The following is a 6628-nucleotide window of genomic DNA, read 5'->3' on the forward strand; positions in this document are numbered from 1 at the left end:
TTGGGCTAATATCAGTTGTGGAACCTAACAACTTAGATTCGTCGTTTTACCTCTCGATGGTTTCCAACGTCTCCACTCCCATTACCTCTGGCCGCTTTCCAAGCTGCTTCAGCTTCAAATGTGCAAAGATTATTAACTCCATGTTGCCTGCCCTGTAGGGAAAAGACGAGGTTCATCTTATTTTTTTTTCTCTTCTCTTTAATTAGTGTTTGTTTGTTTCACTGAAAACATTGTTTAGAAAATATTTTCCGTAAAATGAATTACATTTTCTGGTAAACATTTTGTGGAAAATGTTTTATGGTGTTTGAAAGTTGTTGTGTAAACCATTTTTTACTAGTTGATAAATTTTTTAGAAATTATTTGTTGTAAATATAAAATATAATAAATAATATTATTTATTATAAAAACTTAAAATTATTATTTTAAAAATATTAGAATAATTTATTTAATACTATTTATACCAATATTATTATTAAAATATTATTTCTATAATTTTATAAATAAAATATTAACTCTCGTATATTCTATTAAAATAAAAATACGATAACTTATATTTAATATCTACAAAAATAAAAGTATTATATTATATATTAAAATTATTAATAAATATATTTTAAGGAATTTTTATAATATTATTAGACTATTATGTTAATATTATACATAAATAAAAGTATTCACAATTAATAATTCAATAATATTATTTTTAAGAAATTAATAAATAATATTACTTTTATTAATAATTTTTTATATATTATTAAAATAAGAATATAATAATATTATTATTATATTAATTTATTAAAAATATTAATAAATATATTTTAATTATGTTAATAATTAATATTTTTATTAAAATGATAATAAAATATCATATTAATATTAAATTTATAAAATAATATTATTTTGTGTATTTATGCTTTGAAGTGAAAAGTTTGGAAAAATAACTTACCGAAAAATAAACCGTAAGTCATTTTCCAGAAAATGCAAAGGAAATTCTATTGATCAGGAAAATGTTTTACATTGTCCAATCTTCCTCTAACCAAACACTGAAAAGTGAGGAAAACATGTTCCTGAAAATGTTTTATGTGAAACAAACAAACCCTTAGTATTATGAGAAAATGAATTTCACAGATAAATAATTCTCAAAATTTCACATTTGATCAAAGTATTAAGATCCAAAAGATTTTAAAAAGAAATGAAATTCATTAAATAAGCGAGTGAGAAGAAATGGGTAAAAACCATATTGAAGGAGATGATGGTGGAGAGGTGGTCGCGAGAGGGAAGGTTGGATAAAACTTGGAGGCGTCAGATGTTGTTTGATGATGATCGAAGGACTAAGAAGAAAAGCCCTCCATTGGAGAAGCATCAGCAATTGAGTTTGGGTAAACGGCGGGAATGAAAAAATAGGTCAAGGGGAAAAAATGAAAAAGGGTTAAAGGGGCGAGTTTGGGTAAACGACGAGAATGAAAAAAATAGGTCAAGGGGAAAAATGAAAAAGGGTTAAAGGGTGCGAGACTTAGAAATTGTAAACTTACGGCATTTGTAAAAATAAACGCCACTAAAGTACGATTCTATAGCGACGTTTGTATAAAAACGCCACTAATGTACGAGTCTATAGCGACATTTATATAAAAATGCCACTAAATTATGAGTGTTTATGTCACACCCCAAAATGGGGTTAGATTTTTTCAGTTTAAAATATGAGAAATGTTATAAAGTTGATTGACAAATAATTGTGTTATCATACTATTATATTATTAAACAAAATAAGGGCCCCTCAATAAAAGATATATATTTTTTTAATTAAGGATAATGCATTGCCACCATGGAATCCATTGTTTTCCAGCTAGAGGAAATTTTATTTTATTTCCTACTTGTTGATTCACAGTTTTTTTGTTGACAAAAGAAAACAAAATGGCTCCACAACGTTTATTGCTCCTTTTCATCTTCCTCATTCATCTCTCTTCTTATTCATCGAATGCCTGTTTCATCACAGACCATTCATCTCTGACCGATCTCATTTCCGACAAATATCCATCTTCAAAAACCCGACGTACCTCCTATTCAAACCTCCAGTTTCAGCTGAGGAAATGGAAACACAACTTCCATATCCATGGAAGATACCAAAGTTAAGGCACGTTTGGTTGTGCTTGCTGGTCACTTGGCAGCTCTTGATTTCTTTGTAACTATTTAAATCGTAGACTCCAACGATGAAGGGCCAGACCTCAGTCCTAATACTTCGATCAACACCTCTACTGCAAACTTTCTTTAAGAACTTCACTCCACGATCACGGAGTCTACCATCTGGTGTAAAGAAATCTATCCACTGCTGTTGTGAAAGGGCACGTTTCTTTCGGCGGCTAAAAAAAGGGTGATTTATGTCGAACACGATCAGAGGAGAAGCTGGAGAAGAAGGAGTTCTTAGATACAAAGGGTACCCAGTTGAAGAAAGGAAATAAGCAAAGTATGAAGAAAACAGAGACCATGTGGGTTTTTTGGAAAAAAAAAGTTAATAAAGGATGAAGGGTAAATCACAACATGAGTCATCCAAGTTTGATGAGAATTCAACCATGTCTTCTAGTTTCTATATAGTTATGAATGTTTTCTAATAGTTTTAACAAGATTTATTTTGGTTACTTACCTTGGTAGATAAGTATTAAATTGTCCCTTTGCGTTTTCAATTCTGCCAGTAATGTCCCTCTATTATAAAAAGGATTTTTAATAAGTTATTTTTAGGGCAAGGAAATTTATGTTATATTTGGGTTAGTATATTTTAAGGTACGGGTTCTTGAGAAAAAGACTAGAAGCTAGAAATTGAGTTGGCGAGCATGAATTGAAGAGTTATTGTTTGGGTTTTATTGATGTCCTGAGTCCGATTTCGAAGTCCGTTTCCCCAAATTTAAACCCGGTAAACTATTTTTCACTGATTTATAATCTGATTCTATCCATTTTTCGAAATTAAGCCCCATTTTTTATGAAATTTCTATTGTTATGTATTTAAGGAATTATTAGAAGTTGAATTAAAGATCGAGGGCGTTCGAATGGAATTTATATGGTTGATTAGTATGGCACAGAAATCAAGGTAATACTTTACTACCTTTTTATGCTTTATAGAACATGTTGATATTGGTAAATGCATGAATAAGATAATGTTGGTCACTTTTGTGGAGTTGAATAATTTATTCACTCGATATGAATGTGGTAGAAATTCTGTAACTGAATACGGATCGAATGACTAATATGAGAGATTGAGGAATTGTTAGAATTAAATTACAAGTTTGTGATTAGTGATAAAGAAATCAGCCCTGGATTTGTAACTTATATTTTATATCATCAAAGGTTAAATGTTAAAGGTACTTGGATGGGAAATTATGAGAATACTTCGGTAGGATAAAATTATGAAAATACCCTTATATTGTAAGATGACAAGAATTATCCCTAGAAGTTGGTTAATAACTCTGAAAAGACATATTGATTCGGTAAAATTTCATATGTGCATAAGAAATGCTAGTTTTGCTTAGGAAATACGGATAACTGGTTTTTAAACCCAAGAGGGTTTGTGTAAGATACTAGAAGTCGGTTAAAAAATCGTTTCAAGATCAAAGAATATTCGGGAAAGCAATTAACCATTGGATCTATAAAGTATAATTATTTTCGTTAAGAGTTAATACCGAAATTATCTGGTTAAGAAATTATGAAAATGCCCTTGAGAGGTAAAAATAGTCCAAATTGACTCTGAATGAGAAAGTAATATGAGAATTTGTTCTTAAAGCGAAAAATTACTGATTTAATGGTTCAGATCCTACTTTTGTATGGAAAATTCCTAATAATTCGTTAGTAATGTCTGAAAAGACTTTTAACCTGGAAATCTCCGAGTTATGAGTAAATACCTGAAGAATAAATTATCGAGGGTGCTATTTTGTCAGAATTGTTTGATAGGACTAGAAAAGATGATACGTTTGAATTAATAATAAGACTGGACGAAAGAAAATGATTGAAATATTCTAGATCTGTAAGATGACCAAAATACCCCTGTAATGGAAATGATTAGAGAATATCACCAAGCTAAGAATGAATAGATATCCTCAAACTTTGAAATGAATGGAAGATCAATGAGCATAAAAAGGACCAAAATACCCTTATATCCTAGACTAAGTAAATATCTTGGATTATTTAAGAAATTCAAATAAACATGGATGTTGTACTGCTCTTAAAGGTTATAGAACGCAACTTAAGTCGGTCAACCAATGCTAGTGTTGTATCAATACTTGAATGGCATAGGAACCACTTGAATGCTTGTTCGTTTCCTCAAGTTTGAATTGATGATAATTTTGGAAGTACTCAGCTCAACGCTAGAGCATATTCGATAGTAAGTAATGGATATCCATAAGATAAATCAACCACGAATACTAGAATAACTCTAGTATATGACTAAATTGAACTGAAAGGAAATGCAATATGTATTTGGAATTTAGAAACATCTGAATTACTCTGGAAAACTCTAAAGTAACAGAAATAGACATGATTGTTAAATGAACTAAGTAACCTCAATGAATGAGGATTAAATAAGTGATTTGGATGAGTCTGGAAACACTGTTGAACTTACATGATGAATGGTCTTTATGGGTTATGAACCATGAATCAAGTACGTCCGTATTTCCTGATATCGTTGAAACGTGGAAATGAAATAAAAACAGTTGGAATATCTATTCATTGATGATTATGGGGATGATCTATGGATATGCATTCTGGTATTAAAGAGTGAATACCCTGGAAGGATAATGAATTGACTTGTTAACATGCATCAGTCTGGGAGTTGTATACCTCTAGTTGTTTGATAAAACTATCGATTGTCATAAAATGTAAATGACTTGAATGTTCGATTCTATATTTTCATCTAAAATCACTTCGACATGTTTGAAAACGCAAGTAACACAGAAAGAAAAGATTCGAAATACCTCATTTGGTTCAATTGGGCTGAAATCCTATGAATTCAAAGTATATTCCTGAATACCCCTGATTGTTTGGGTAATGGAATCACTCGAACTAAATCTGAATTTAGAATTATTATGTATAAAGGTTCCTTATCGTTTTCCTGATGCACATAGAAACTTAGTGGAATTCTAAAGTATCAATCTGAAATGTCTGATTAGATCAATTAGAAATTGATTCTCTTCAATAAGATCTTATTACTGGAATCCGATCAAATTGCACAAGTTCATGTTATCCATATTGATAACTACAAAATGCATCTGAAAATTATTTGGATTCTCTAGTGTGTTCCTTATATTTTGAAAACTTATTTTATTGTTTCAACATGTGGTACGCTGAAATCTATTGTTACTGTTTTATGGATGTACTGACTTAATGGTGATGGCTTATGGATTTGTATCATTGTATAAACTGTATCTTGGAGATACAGACTCGTAAAGTACAGCTATGATCAAGCTGGAAAATTTTTATGGACCTAATGTGACTCTTAGGTAGGCTCTGTGGCCCTGAGATCATTCTCGGGTAGGCCCTGCGACCCTAAGATATGTTCTTAAGTAGGCCCCACGGCCCCAAAATCTATCTTGGGTAGGCTCTCAGGCCCTAAGATGCTCCCCTAGGTTAACTCTTTGTAAGATAGTTTTAAAATACGAGTTTAAAAAGCTCCACTATAATATGGTTTATGGGATTTTACTGTACTATCATTTGATTAGTGTACCTATGATGGTTTTATCGTACTGATGGAATATACTAGGCATCCTATTCGACCTCATGAAAACGTGATAGTATGAAAGGTTTCTTATGAACTGAGAATCATGGCTTCTATTTGATGAACTACCAGTGGAACCTCAGATTATTCCGAAAATTTGTATACGTCTGATTGAATAAGGAAATTATGGATTTCAATTTATTTGCATATCTATAGCATCATCTGGTAGTTTTGTATTACTGAGCTTTTTGAAGCTCACTCTATTACTCACCATTTCAAGTTAAAAGATAGTACCAATACTGCTATCAAAATCAGTAAGGGAGTTCTTCCGGCGTTGTTGCAGAGTATGATACATGTGATTAGGGGGCGTGTAATTGTATTTTGATTTATATACGATTTTGAAAATTTGTTTTATTTCTACATACTGATAAATCATTTTATAAGTTACATATTTTAATAAAAGTTTTAAATTTTTTACCATTTTTACAGTGGGTCGCTCCGATGGCCTTAATGTGACACCCTTGATCGAATCGGGCTATCAGTATCAGTCTGAGGGGGTTACATTTAGTGGTATCAGAGCTATGGTTTGAGTCAAAAATTTTAAGTTAGATCGGCTGGTCGAATGTCAAAAGATGTCTAATCAGTACATGCCTATAGACTACAATCGTACTTCTCTGAGTCGGAACTCCAAGGTTGAGTCCCTATCTGTAACAAGTAAACGTAAGTTTTCTATCCGTTAGGACTCTACCATTGTATAAATGAATATCAGTAACGTTTTTCTAAATTCTGTAAAGTACTTCATAAGCCATGTGATAGTTATTCATTTAAGAAATTCTGAACCAACTCCAGAAATGAAATTGAGCTACGAGCCTAATTTCGTAACCAAGGCTAGATTGTTTTCACAATGATGAATTTGTTATGATTCTTTTATTA

This window comes from Hibiscus syriacus, unplaced genomic scaffold (genome assembly GCF_006381635.1).
Source record: "Hibiscus syriacus cultivar Baekdansim isolate YM2019G1 unplaced genomic scaffold, ASM638163v2 tig00111410_pilon, whole genome shotgun sequence".
Classification (NCBI taxonomy): Eukaryota; Viridiplantae; Streptophyta; class Magnoliopsida; order Malvales; family Malvaceae; genus Hibiscus; species Hibiscus syriacus.